Source organism: Schistocerca americana, chromosome 4 (assembly GCF_021461395.2).
Source record: "Schistocerca americana isolate TAMUIC-IGC-003095 chromosome 4, iqSchAmer2.1, whole genome shotgun sequence".
Taxonomy (NCBI): Eukaryota; Metazoa; Arthropoda; class Insecta; order Orthoptera; family Acrididae; genus Schistocerca; species Schistocerca americana.
Window position 1 is genome coordinate 389,730,019 of NC_060122.1, and position 14,730 is coordinate 389,744,748.

A 14,730-nucleotide genomic window follows, 5' to 3' on the forward strand; every position below is an offset into this window, starting at 1 on the left:
TCGGCGCAATAATTTGGAATAACAGAACGCCTGTTATTTTAATCTGATTAAATTTATTTATTTGCTACGCATTTTTATGATAGCCTTCGTACTTCAAGATTACAAATGTAAATACCTCTCTGATAAACGTGGATACTGAATACATGTAGTTAGCCGTCCCTCTAGTTGCACTTTCACTTTAACATAGCAGCAGAATTCCAGATACAAAAATGGTTCAAATGGCTCTGAGCACTATGGGACTTGACTTCTGAGGTCATCAGTCCCCTAGAACTTAGAACTACTTAAACCTAACTAAGCTAAGGACATCACACACATCCATGCCCGAGGCAGGATTCGAACCTGCGACCGTAGCGGTCGCGCGGTTCCAGACTGAAGCGCCTAGAACCGCTCGGCCACAGCGGCCGGCGATTCCAGTTACAAAAAGTGACTGTCAATAGCAGTCGATTTATACGTCAGGTTCACTAGTGCTGAGAAGATGCGAGACTGTACAATCTTAGGACGTCAGGAGTCAGTTGTGCTGCAACATACATGGGTGAAAAGGACACATAGACGTTACTTGTTTTTATGAATAGGTACTGCAAGCTGCTAATCATTACAAATATTCAAAACCAGAGCTACTATACACAGCGAACAAAACAGTATCGTCGAAATTAAAAATAAATAACTGAGAAATAGACGGGAAGGAAGGTCACGTTGAATAGTACAGCGTTATTCAGAGCCTGCAGTTACTTATGGTGGCTCTTCAGAACGTGGGCCGCGAACCCTTGCATAGCGGAGTATCGTCGCCTGCTGCGAGTGCTCCAGAATGTCTTGAGATCTGCACGTATCCTTGGCTGTGTGATACGCCCCAGAATACATTTTCATTCGATTCCTGATTTAGACACGAAGAAATAAAGTACTCACATGACATCAAATAATCTGGTGCTATATTTGGTGATAGGACTAATTATGCAACATGACCACTGCCGCTATCCTATCATCAATCAGAGTTCTTCTTCTTTGACACTACATTCTTCGATAGTAGGGCGAAGAAGGCTGAAAAGACGTGGAGAAGCCGACTCTCCTATCGCGGTAAACCCTAAAAGAAATCCAGATTATCCAGGATGAAGGTTAGGCATGAGGCCAATAATCACACAGTAAAAAAAGTTATGTTACGGAGCTACAACATGAATCAACTATGTTTCAAGCCGCAAGGGTCTACTGAAAAATGTGCAAGCACTCCGCCTTACCGGAACCACGCAAGAAAATAATTTTTGCGTTAAAATGAAAAAAAAAGAACAAGAAAAGTGAAGATGAATCACAAAGTACAGAAATGCAGCTACTCAATGACGAGCAAACGTAGATCACGATGTAGTCCGCATTTAACGTTCAGTCAACACCTTCTGAACGTTTGTCGTTATGTTCACATAAGACATAATAATTTGCTTTAAACGTCTCGCAAACCAAGATCGACGTCACTGGAAACGGAACACTTGCTTGGAATGAATGAGGATAGTGGCAGCAATAGGCATTGTCTTGTAAAAGCCGGCCGGTGTAGCCGAGCGGTTCTAGACGCTACAGTATGGAACCGCGCAACCGATACGGTAGCAGGTTCGAATCCTGCCTCCGGTATGGATGTGTGTGATGTCCTTAGCTTAGCTAGGTTTAAGTAGTTCTAAGTTCTAGGGGACTGATGACCTCAGAAGCTAAGTCCCAAAGTGCTCAGAGCCACTTGAACCATTTTGTCTTGTAAGGAACCGTATCAACATTTTCCTCAAATGAGATGGGAAGTCCGTTGCACACCTAAATTATTGTTTTGAATACTGCTCCTCACTATCAAGATACAAGTGTTTTAACTGTTCTGCCACATGTGGCTAGGTTCACACAGAGTCATAGACCATATATAGTGAACATAAGAGAATCTATTCGCAGATGATACCACCTGAACTGGCGATTTCGAAAACCACTGGATAATTTCACGAAATTTCTTTAGAACTAATGCGGACTGTGCTATTCTCGTCACAAGTGTACTGTCCAAACCGTTCACTTATCCTCTCGTGACCCTTCCCTAGCATTAGCCTGATCATTGCACTATTAACATATTTTACACAGTCCAATGTTTGTTAAGTACAAGTATTAAGAAAGTGCAGAGTAAACAGCTATTGATAGTAGGGATTCTCGTTGATCCTTCAAAGCCTCAAATATATCGCCGTCTCTTATCTGTGCAATAGATTGTAAGTACTGTGAAATTAAGCTGGGAATAAAACGCAGAGCTAAACCCGTAAAATTGTGCCTAACAGCCATGCTTCCGTTTCATTCAGTCGCTCTCATGATTTGAATTTCACATCTGCGGGTTAATTTATTCTAATAGCCGTGGTGCTACAGTTCTCACACGAAAAAATTACAACTGTATTTCCACTCGTTTACATCTACTTGTTTTTCTGTTACTTTGAGCAATGTTTGCGAACTAGTCTTAATGACTAGTACTGACGAAATTAGACTACGCTGCACAGAATAAATTGGCTAGGTGATAAACCAGCTAAGAGCTAAACAGGAAATCTGGCTGAACGATGGCTGGAAGGTATACAGTCGCAATATCAGAAGAAGAAGTGAAATTTATGCGGCTGCACGCCTGAAATTTTATGGAGCAATCATTGCGCCGAGAAAATATGAAGATGCACAGAGGAAATCTTAAGATTGGAAGTTTTATTGCTGGCTCGCCCCCCTTTGTTTTAAAACGTGTTTCTTTTCTCGAAGTTATTAAGCAAGTAAGTAGAAAACATCAAGGGGCGTCGTTAATCTTGCATCTCACGCTAAAATGTAGATGTGTTTAATATAACTGTCTATGTGATTCATTACCTCAAACTTCAAAACTGTCTGCCGAACCAGGACTCAAACCCGGAGAAGAGGAACGAGTGACAACTTAGTAGTAGGTCCGCGAAGCAGGCTCAAACAGTGCAACTGGAACCCTAGAACTTAGAACTACCTAAACCTAAATAACCTAAGGACACCACACACAGCCATGCCCGAGGCAGGACTCGAACTTGCGACCGTAGCGGTCGCGCAGTTCCAGACTGTAGCGCCTAGAACCGCTCGGCCACCCCGGCCGGCATGAATTGTAGTCCTAGGGATTTAAACCGCCATACAAATGTTATAGCACAGAATGGATACATAGAAGGAAATAGAGAACATTATTAACAGTTGTTTCGTGCCTCCCACGTAATGATTTTTTAAGATGGTCAACATTAATATTTCATATACAAAGGGGTTTCAGCGTATGCCTTGTTGTGGTCTCAAGAAGCCGCGTCCAAAATTTATCATAGTGTTCCCAGAATGAGTTTTCACTCTGCTGTGGAGTATATGCTGGTTTGAAACTTCCTGGTACATTAAAACTATATGCCAGACCGAGACTCAAATCTGGGACTTTTGTGTTTGAGTCCCGATCCGGCATAGGGTTTCAATCCGCCAGCTTTCAAATCAGCGCACAGTGAAAATTCGCTCTGGGAACAGACGCCTAGGATGTGGCTGAGCAACGCCTCCGAAATATCCATTCTTCCAGGAGTGTTAACCCCGCAAGGTGCTGAAGAACTTCAGTGAAGTTTGGGAGATTGGATATGAGTTAGTGATGGATGCAAAGGTCCTAAGTTCGAGTCATGGTCCGGCACACAGTTTTAATCTGGCAGAAAGTTTCCAAGAGTGCAGACTCAAGTTTCGGCCCAATCGGCACTGGCAGTGCCTTAGATTTACACAAAGTACGCTATTTGATTCGTTGAAAAATATGAGGCAGTATTATACAGTGTAAACAAATTCTGCACACAACACGTCAGGAGTTCGCAGTGGAAAATACCAGAAGTAGTTCCTCAACGCACTTAAAATCATATAATGCTTTCAACTATTATGTACTCATAATTGTTTTTAAATACTGCTGAAAATACTTGAATATCTGAGTGAAATTGTGTGGCTCAGCTGTATATAATAGTTCTGTCGAATATTGCTTCCTTTAAGAACAACGAGAATTAATACTGGAAATGTTTTTCATTCATCACGCTCTACGTGGTACTTAAACATAGCTTTCGCAACATCTACATATATACTCCGAAGCCACCGTACGGCGCGCGGCGGAGGGTACCCCGTACCAACTAGTAGTCATTTCCTTTGCTTTTCCACTCGTGAACAGAACTAAGTAAAAAGCGACTGTCTCTATGACTCCATACGAGCTCTAATCTCTCTAAACATATCTTCGTGGTCCTTATGCGAAATGCACGTTAGCGGCAGTAGATTCGTTCTGCAGTCAGCCTTAAATACCGGTTCTCTAAATTTTCTCAACAGCGATAATCGAAAAGAACGTCTCCTTTTCTCCAGTGATTCCCATATGAGGTCCCGAAGCATCTCTGTAACACTCGCTTGATGGTCGAATCTACTTTCTTTCTTTCGCTTACGCCATAGTCCCGCAGCGATCGCAGGGTCGGCGTGGTTAGAATGGATTTGGCAAGGTTAGTTTTAGGGGTGGCCGGATGCCTTCCTGCCACCACCAAGTACCCCCAGGGATGGAATCAGTGTACCCCAGCTGTCTGCATCTAGTGTAAATCGTGAAACAGTGCGAACGTGTTTCAAATGTCTGTGACGCGTTAACTAAGGTGGAACGTGGGGACCAGCCCGGTATTCACCTAGCGGGATGTCGAAAAACCGCCTAAAAACCACATCCAGGCTGGCCGGCACACCGGCCCTCGTCATTAATCCGCCGGGCGGATTCGATCCGGGGCCGGTGCGCCTACCCGAGTCCAGGAAGAAGCGCTTTAGCGCTCTCGGCTACCCTGGCGGGTTGCTTGATGATCGAATCTATCGGTAAGAAACCTAACAGAACGAGTCTGAAGTGCTCCAGGGTAGTGTTCTAATCCGGCCTGGCGGGGATCACAAACGCTAGAGCTGTACTAAAGAAGCAGTAGCGCTAGTGCCCTATATGCGGTCTGCCTTACAGGTGAACCACACTTTCCTAAAATTCTCCCAATAAACCGAGGTCGAACATTCGCCTTCCCTACCACTATCCTTACATGCTTATTCCATCACCTAAAGCATCGCTGTAGCTTTGTGCTCCTGTCACATTACAGTTCTTGTAAAGAACACGAATATTGATGAATTCTTCTCGGGCTATCAACCCGGCTTCCCACCACTTGGTGGCATCGTCTTGTCGCAACGTTTCAATGAGTTTCGTACCCATCATCATCATCATAATCATCATCATCTTCGCCAGAAGATGATGGGTACTAAACTCATTGAAACGTTGCTACAAGACGACGCCACCACTCGGCTGATAACCCGAGAGGAATTCATCAGCGGAATAAGCCGAGAAAAACTGCAATCGCATAGAATACTTTCCACTGTCTTTCTGACTAGCGGACGTGATGTGTTGACGTGACGAAGCTACAGCAACTGCAATATCTTTGCGTTACACGAGAAGGAATGCAGGGCAATAAATTTTCCGGTGTAGAACATTACAAGAAAACGAGTAAAGGTTAAAGTTTACTTCCCGTCGACGTAGAGGTCATCAGAGCCGGGGACGAGGCTGGGTACCACGGAATTAGCTCGTCGTAAGTATTCCACAGCCGTACGGTGAGACTCGGTCTGCTGATAAATGCTGTTATACGACGTCGTTACCAAAGAAGTGAGGGACACGTCCTTCGTACCGCGCGTCAGAGCTGAGCCGCGAGGTGCCGCATCCGCAATATCAATCAGCTGCGGGTCACACACTCGGAGTTCACCGCGAGGTCTGCCTATTGTTGCTTCCGCTAGAGTATGGCCTTGGAGAGCGAGGACGCGGACAGGAAGCACAGGGATGCGCCGATGTGTGACAGGCCATCGACGGGGTCATCTGGGCCCGTCGAAACAGCAGTCCGCTGTCTTCAGGGTTACAGGTGGAGCGTGTCCAGCGGAGCGACGACAATGGGTGGTCGAGGCTGCGTCAAGCGTTCTTCTAAATGAGAGTGTTTATTACGCATTTTTCTCAAGAGGTCGCAGTATACTATACCACAACAAAGCACTCTGTCTTAAGGCCACGAGTGGCCTACCGGGACCATCCGACCGCCGTGTCATCCTTAGTGGAGGATGCGGATAGGGGAGGGGGGGGCGTGGGATCAGCACACCGCTCTCCCAGTCGTTATGATGGTACTCTTGACCGAAGCCGCTACTATTCGGTCGAGTAGCTCCTCAATTGGCATCATGAGGCTGAGTGCACCACGAAAAATGGCAACAGCGCATGCCGGCCTGGATGGTCACCCATCCAAGTGCCGACCACGCCCGACAGCGCTTAGCTTCGGTGATCTCACGGGAACCGGTGTTGGAGGACTAATTTCGAGGTGTCTGCTTTTCATCCGCTGTTCCAAACAGCCCCTGATATTCCCTATGGGTTTAATATCGGATGATTTAGCAAGCCAGTCTAGATGCGAGAGGGTGATAGAGTAGACTTTTGTCATCTTGGAGGACGTTTGTGTGAACGACGCAATCATCATGAAATAGCAGATGAAAGGACAATACTTGAACATCGAGAATGTTGAACATTCTTCTTTATATTCTCGGTAACCTGAATGTGTTCAAGGCATGTTACGGAAAACACCCCCACAACATCGAGGAACCTCTGGTCTCAGCACCATCCTCCACACACGCCTCATTGGGCTGAAAATGTACTTCATTGGTTGCATCATTTCAAAAAGGCAAATTTACACCTCACAGGACCACACTCCGTCCGAACAGGTCTCGGAAGGCCCAACGGTACCGACCGACCGCCGTGTCACCCTCAGCCGATAAGCGTCCCTCCATGTGTGTCTGGAAGGGCATGAGGATCGGACCACATTACGTGCCTCCATTCAGCTACTGCCCAGTTTCTGTGTTGTTTGGCCCACGGTAAAGGTGCAGCTTTATGTGTTGTGCGAACAACGAACTCACGCGGGGCATCTGATTCCAAATGTGTATTCCGAACGTTCTTCGCAGTCTTCAGCTGCAAAAAGGTTAGATGCCCCCATGTCTGTCGGGTTTGAAAACGACTGTCATTGAAAAGGCACCCGTCTCGGGCCCTTGTCATTTAGGATCTTCTTTCGGCGGTTGTTACTGGTACATTCCTTGTAGAACTGTCGGACAGTCCATGTTGATATTCCAACTAATCGGGTAATTTAATTCACAGTGTGGTAATAAGTACGTCCAAACAGGACAGTTCCTTTCTGCCATTCTGTCACGACTCCATGTCAACTCATATTACTGCGGCTGAGCCCATACAGCCGACTGCTACGCAGACAAGACAACTCTTCACTACCTTGAGTGATTACCTTGTACCAATTCTACAGCGTTCAAAACGACCAGTGTGCTCTTTTATCGGGTTGAGTAACATTTTTTCGGTGAGTTTACTTAGTCTTGTCCCCATTAACGTTTCCCCCTCCTCTACTCAGACTTGTCCATGCAGTGTTGTCATTTCAGCACGATGTCCCGGAAACCTTCTATTGGATTTCAGTGCCGGTTACGAATTCTGTTTAATGTCTTGAACGATGATAAATGGCCTTCTTTCTCGACCGAAAGAAGAAAAAACTGGAGCAATGTCGGCCAAAAATTTAGCGGAGGAGAGAAGGGAAAGGGGGGGGGGGGGGGAGGGGGAGAGCTGAAAAGTCACAAGATTGTTGCCACAAATCCCACGACTTTATAGAGTTAAGCAAGCTGGCACGTTATCATTATTAGGGATACATGAGTTATCTTGCAATAACTGTGGCCTACGTCTGCGAATTTTCTGGTACAACCTCTTCAAAACTCTTGCAATTAATATCTTGCCACAACGAGATCTACATTTGTGAATTTTCTGGTTCATCCTCTTAAAAACACTTTACATAATGACGATTGATCATTTGACCTTTAGGGAAAAATTTGAAATGGAAAATTTCACTGCTTTCGAAAAAAGGACTGTTGTGCTATTTTTGAAGTGAAAATCTTTCTTGCCAGCCACTGAAAAAATGGACCTCTTTCCGAATATCAAAGCTGTAAATTCATTTCTCGTCTCCTGCGATGATGTTATTTCATACATTTTTGGTCAACGTCATGTTGTTCGAGGAGTTACTAGCAAACAGTGCACTGAAGAAGCTTGTCTCTCCGTGACATCAACAACTTTACTTCTAGTCCGTAGGTCGCTGAGAAGGCGCATTGAATTGTGCATTCAGGAAAATGAGCACTTGTTTGAACACCCCACTGAAGTGAACATTTAGCCATCAGAACACCCATCTGAGCACAGCCAACTATATACAGTATGTTGCACCCACTACTAAAAGTTTTAATGTTTCTAGCTCTCTAACCAAAATTTATAGAAATCTGAATTAAACTGATGTATACACAGTTTTTTTTAACTCGTCAGCTGCATGATAGATAAAATGTTCTATTTAGTCAGCTGCATGATAGAAAAAAAAAATATATATATATATACATAACTCTTTGACTCACTAGGGCAGCCGAGCGCGCTGCTTCCTGGACTCGGGTAGGCGCGCCGGCCCCGGATCGAATCCGCCCGGCGGATTACCGACGACGGCCGGTGTGCCGGCCAGCCTGGATGTGGTTTTTAGGCGGTTTTCCCGCTAGGTGAATACCGGGATAGTCCGCACGTTCCGCCTCAGTTACACGCGTCGCATTCATCTGAAACACGTTCGCACTGTTTCAAGGTTTACGCTAGACGCAGACAGTTGGGGTACACTGATCCTGTCCTGGGGGGTACGCGGTGGCAGTAGGAAGGGCATCTGGCCATCCCTAACACTGCCAAATCCGTTGTAACCACGCCGACCCTGCGATCGCTGTGGGACTATGGCGTAAGCGAAAGCGTATATATAACTCTTTGCTGAACTCTTCGAGAATAACTACGTAAACTATTTTAAAAACTCCTCATAAAGAGTAACTTTTCTTACGTTTACCTATGTAAATAATACTCCTTTCACTTATTATTTTGTTAGTTACAAATAAAAACATTTTATCAGAAATACACTTTATATACGTATATGATTGAAAGTGATGTTTAGGACAACTAAGTTTAGAAGATATTGTAAGTAGCTTCACCAGTATCACGTGTAGGTGCAAACTAATAGGTTTATTTGAAACTTTTATTTTAAGGGTGATTTTTCGGGTCAGTATTTTATAGCATTAATTATACACAAAATCTGCTAGATTATTAAATTCCTATTGTTATCTTGTATTTGAGTAACAAGTATGTTTGCTTATAGTTGCAATACTCTTGAACTGAAATACCTTTTTGTATAGATATTGATTTGAGTCTTTTCTTCCTTTTTTACAAAAAAAATGCAGTTGCTCATAGTGATACTAATAAACCAAGTCAAATATCTTAATGATTTCATTTCGTTTCATTTTTCAAATATCGGTAATTCATTAAAAAATGTAGGGCCCGATCGTCGAGTGATAAAGCGGTTGCTTGGAACGCGATTGGTTGCGGGATCGTACCTGGTCAGATAACGGAAATTTTCACTCTACTTTTAATCTAGCCTTCACTTCTCAAAGATATCAGTATTCGCCAGGAAGGGCACGTGATTCAGATTCCATCTTAAACTGTACGTTCACTTTGTCCAGTTCGATAACTGAGGTAAATTAGGGACACGCAAGGACCGAAGTGGCGTCCTATTGAAAGACATGCACCCGCCCCTGAGCCACACTCAATGAAATACACTGATCAGCCAGATAATTATGACCACCTACCCATTTGCCAGTATGTCCACCTTCGGCACAGATAACAGCGGCGATGCATCATGGCACGGAAGCAATGAAGCCTTAGCAGATCGCTGGAGTTAGCACCACATCTGCACACACAAGGCAACTAATTCCCGTTAATTCCGGAAAGAGCGACATGAGAGGTGACGCCACGTTCAATCACATCCCAGATGTGTTCGATCGGCTTCGGATCTGGCGAGTGCGGGAGCCAGGACATCAACTATAACTCGCCACTGTTATCCACGAATCACTCCATCGCACTCCTGGCCTTGTGATATGGCGCATTGTTTTGTTGAAAAAATGCCACTGCCGTCGGGAAACGTGATCGTCATGAAGGGGTGTATGTGGTCTGTAACCAGTGTATGATACTTCTCAGCCGTCATGCCGTCTTGCACGAGCTCCATTGGACCCATTGATGCCCACGTAAACGTTCCCCAGAGCGCAACAGAACCGCGGCCAAGTTGTCTCCGTCCCGCAGTGCAGGTATCAAGGAACTGTTCACCTGGAAGACGACGGATTCGCGCCCTCCCATCGGCATGATGAAGAAGATATGGAGATTCGCCAACCATGCAACGCTCTGCCGCCACACCAGTCTGCAGTGCCGATGGTCAAGTGCCCATTTCAGTCGTAGGTGCCTATGTATAAAATTCATATTTGGCCATCAGCTGCTTTTAATTTTAAACCCAAATATCAGTCGGTTTCAGTAGTGGACCATATTCATGGATAAGGATTAAAATGGTTCAAGCCATCACAATACATTGGTCATTACTTAATAATTAACATTAAAAGCAGCTGACGGTCAAATACCCTTTAATACATTATTCGACGGCTGTTGACATTCACCTTCCAGAAATGTAAATACCTATGTCGTGATGTTAACATTGGCTCATGGGTCGTCAGCTGTGGAGGCCCTTCGTTAGCAGTGTTCGGTGCTCTGTGTGTTCGGCACACTTCTACTCTGCGCAGCATTAAAGTCTGATCTTAGTTCCGTCACAGTTCGACGCCTGTCCTCTTTTACCAGTCTGTCCAGCCTACGACGCCCGACATCTGTAATGAGTGACTGCCCAACCTCACGACATCTGGACGTGGTTTCAACTTGGTTCCGCCAAGTGTTGAAGACACTCACCACAGCATTCCTAGAACACCCGACACGTCATGGAGTTTCGGAAATGCTTGTGCCGAGCATTCGGGCCATCATAGTCTGCTCTCGGTCAGACTCAGATAGACCGGGCGCCTCCCCCATTCTACACACGGACAGCACGCTCATTTACATTACATGCAACGTGCGTGTGCCTGATAAGCAGTCATTCCTTGCCAAGCTCAAATGGTTCAAATGGCTCTGAGCACTATGGGACTAAACATCGGAGGTCATCAGTCCCCTAGAACTTAGAACTACTTAAACCTCACTAACCTAAGGACATCACACACACCCATGCCCGAGGCAGGATTCGAACCTACGACCGCAGCGTTCGCGCGGTTCCAGACTGAAGCGCCTAGAACCGCTCGGCCACCCCGGCCGGCTCCTGGCCAAGTGACGCTGCTATTGCCTGGGCGGATTTGTGTCGATAGGGGGTCCGTGGTCATAATGCTCTGGCTGATCGGTGTATATTGTATACTAAAATGTTCTACAGTTGAATAATACGCCTTAAATGTTGCGTTAAACGCTTTTAATTCGTAACTTTTCCTGAAATGCCGTACTTGCGCATTTATTATCACAAAATTTCCACCGGTAGGGTGCGCGCTCCAAAGGATCGGCTTAGGAATCTGCATGTCCTACATACGGCCTAGCATCTTTCCATTAATTGAGAGCATAACAGTTCTCCCGTAGAGCATTTCCGTTGGCTGAAAATGTAACAGTTCTCCCGCAGAATACTCAACTGATTAAAAAGAAACGCACAGAAGGATTAGGCTCTTTTCTCGATAAACAGCATCTGTGGGAGAGCATACAACTGCCGGCGCAGTGCAAGAGGGAGCCTCTCTTGTGACGGACTCTCGATGCAGGCCGGTTACGTACGAAGCGATTCGCAGCGAGTGGCCGGGCACCGGCTGACCTCGGGAGAGCTGGCCCCAGCCAGTCCGTTCCGCCAGCAGAAAGCCGACCGCCGTACCGCCATTCTGCGCACTGCTTTCTGCGCTCGCCAGGACAGTGTCGAATGTCCTGCGCCTATCGCCTTTCGCGTGACTTAATTCTGATGCAACGGGAACACATGAGGCCGTAGCGTATTCCGTAGCAGCTGATGATCGGCAGCTGGCGCATCGAGGTCTAACGTGGTGGGGCGCTTAGTCCATGACCAGTGGCATCTGGACTTACGAACATCGTCACTCAGCTGATTAACAGACAAAAAACGGAGACCTATAGTGTTTAAGTCTTTTATTTACAATTGAGAGAATATTTTGCAAATCTTAATACTGACCTCGCCGTTAGCCATTGCATATAAAATACAGAGTGACAAACCTGTTTCCAAAGTATTCTTTTGTTAAGTTTCCCTTTAATCAGAGAGAATGACATAAATACAGATTTTGTGAGCTGAAGGAAAGGCAGACCACGTCCAGGTCTTGTGAGAATCCTCACAATGTCTTGAATTCCCAATACAGAAAACTTGCTGTTAACAAAGACAGAAAATAACTGCCATTCGTACAAAAATAAGACAGTTGTACAATAGTTTACTATTTTTCGCACATGCCCCAAATTGTGTTGGTAAGAGTGAGGTTCAAGTCTCTGTCCTGCTATCATCGGGATTTAGATTTTTCCAAAATTACGTGCGGTGAGTACGATAAATACAAGACTTCTGTATTTTTAAATAGCAATTAATTTAAACAGGAATGAATAAAATAGGAACAAATCAGATTAAGCACATTTCTATCATAGTCACAATGCAATGGCTGTGATGCTGAGACATGTCGAATGTCGTCAAGCCTGTCACACATCTTTACACTAACACTAGCTCTTTAAATATTTGTCTGGAACGCACCGCTCCAGAATATAATAAAAACATAATTGCGTAGGCTTCCGCAGCCAGTCACTCGACATAAAAGTTTTCTGAGTTTGGTACCGCGTCATAATGTAAAAACTACTGCTGCTATAGAACAGCCAACGTTTCGGTCACGATTGCAGCGGCCTTCTCCTGGGTCTAATGGTGCGTTCTAGCTATGCAGTGTCCTTTATATTTTGTTGTTAGTGTTCACTGCGCATGCCATTACGTCATAATTTTAAAAAGGTAGTTAGTTTATTGGTCACTTAAGGAAGAAGGAGGAGAGGGAACTTTATTTTTAATAGGTTATTGCGGTGGAGGGAGAACGTAACCTCTGTTGTCCATTGGCTCTTGTGTTATGTGCTATGATTGGTGGCCACCGTCGAATGAGAAGTTGCCTGCTGTTTACCAACTGCTGGACGTCGGCCGCGCGGCGGCAGTTACTCGCCGGTAGTGCTCGTGCCTCGTGTTGACAGTGCGGTCTGTTGGGCTCTGATTGCTGGCAGCCAAGATGGGGCAAGCCTGAGTCCATCATCCTCCCTGTTCATGTTGTTAGGGTGTTTAAGTATTACTCAAGTATTTAAGTATTACCCAAACACCGTAATAAGATGAACAGGGAGGATGGACTCAGGCTTGCCCCATCTTGGCTGCCAGCAATCAAGAGCCCAACAGACCGCACTGTCAACACGAGGCACGAGCACTACCGGCCAGTAACTGCCGCCGCGCGGCCGACGTCCAGCAGTTGGTAAACAGCAGGCAACTTCTCATTCGACGGTGGCCACCAATCATAGCACATAACACAAGAGCCAATGGACAACAGACGTCACGTTCTCCCACCACCGCAATAACCTATTGAAAATAACGTTCCCTCTGCTCCTTCTTCCTTAAGTGACCAATAAACTAACTACCTTTTTAAAATTATGACGTAATGGCATGCGCAGTGAACACTAACAACAAAATATAAAGGACACTGCATAGCTAGAACGCACAATTAGACCCAGAAGAAGGCCGCTGCAATCGTGGCCGAAACGTTGGCTGTTCTATAGCAGCAGTAGTTTTTACATTATGACGCTGTACCAAACTCAGAAAACTTTTATGTCGATAGTAAAAACAGTCTAAATTCCTCCGTTCTTACCAAGGCTATCTCAGGTCGGGCGAATTCCGAAACTAGAAATCCCGTCACGACCCAGTCTCCCGGTTGGGAATCCGTTTATCCCACTCTCATTTCGTTGAAGTTTGATTAAAGAGAACCAAACTATACAATCCGTCGAATCTTGAGAAAGCCTCCTACTTTTCTGTAGAGAAATAAAACGCATAAAAAAGGATTAAACGAGAAACTTTACTGGTTCTAAAAATGAGCTCATTTCTAGATAGAGCAATCTAGTTCTATCTTGCGTTATAGTAACAATAATGTGAAAACATGAATTTCTGTCTGTGCTTTATTACGACAAACAACAGAATAGAAAGGCTATTTCTGCAGTTGACGCAGATTATCTGTTAGATTCTAGGAATGTTAAAACTACATAAAAACCTACTCAGCAGTCATGACAGAAAAAAATAAAATAAAATCAACAAACAACTGTGCAATCTATAGCATTCATGGAGGTATATAAACGGAGACTAATTTCCGCAGTACAAAGCGAATTAACGTTTCCAGAATATTGTTGCTAAGAGTAATGAAATACAAACAAACTCAACCAGATGAAAATATAAAATGGGAATGTCAACACAAGCGCAGATTATCAACAGTTTTTTTTTAAGGATCCCATTCAGACCACCATTATTTAATCGGTTTGTTGGTGAAACAATGAAGACAGTTAAAAGAATCTGTGGGGACGAGGGTAAAGTGGTATCGCTGTTCCCTCTGAAAGCTAGAAGACTTTGGAGAAATCTGAAATGCAACGTATAGAGTGCAGGTTTAGAGACGAATAAATAAATGGCAAAAGAAATGAGGAGGAGAAATGAGTACACTATTAACTGAGGAACGTAAAAGCTGATGATCGTATTTCATACAAAGTACTCCTCTGTCATTAGGTACAAGCTG

General features: G+C 44.8%; 1 protein-coding gene across 4 annotated transcripts in view; it reads left to right on the forward strand.

Moving 5' to 3' along the window:
• Positions 1 to 14,730, forward strand: part of LOC124612514 (proton-coupled amino acid transporter-like protein CG1139) — a 945,634-nt gene that overhangs the window by 888,647 nt on the left and 42,257 nt on the right. The window lies entirely within an intron of this gene.